General features: G+C 34.8%; 1 protein-coding gene across 1 annotated transcript in view; it reads left to right on the top strand.

Annotated features, from left to right (window-relative positions):
- LOC109476447 overlaps positions 1 to 313 on the top strand; it is a 42,554-nt gene that overhangs the window by 18,160 nt on the left and 24,081 nt on the right.

Here is a 313-nt window from a genome sequence, read left to right as displayed (position 1 = left end):
CGGAGTGCGTCCAAATAACAGAATAACAGGACAAGACGTCAAAGATGTTGGCATCTGACTGAAAGCCAGCTACTAATAGAGGTGGGCATGGAGGAATTCAGGAAGCTGAGACTAGTATACTTCCCGGAAGACTAAAATGTCTTTTTTCTTGTATTATTAAAAACCATACGATATTCCAAACATAACTAAATAAAATTTAGCAACTTACGACCCATACTAAATGTTGGAAACTTGTGCTTTAATGAACTTTTCATATTTGTGGCATGTTCAGGTTAGTTATACGTAAATATCACTATTAATTAGATTACGTAAA

The sequence above is a fragment of the Branchiostoma belcheri genome, unplaced genomic scaffold (assembly GCF_001625305.1).
Source record: "Branchiostoma belcheri isolate BF01 breed outbred unplaced genomic scaffold, Haploidv18h27 scaffold378, whole genome shotgun sequence".
Lineage (NCBI taxonomy): Eukaryota > Metazoa > Chordata > Leptocardii > Amphioxiformes > Branchiostomatidae > Branchiostoma > Branchiostoma belcheri.
Note: the sequence above shows the minus strand (reverse complement) of the source record. Positions and strands in the feature narration are given on the sequence as shown.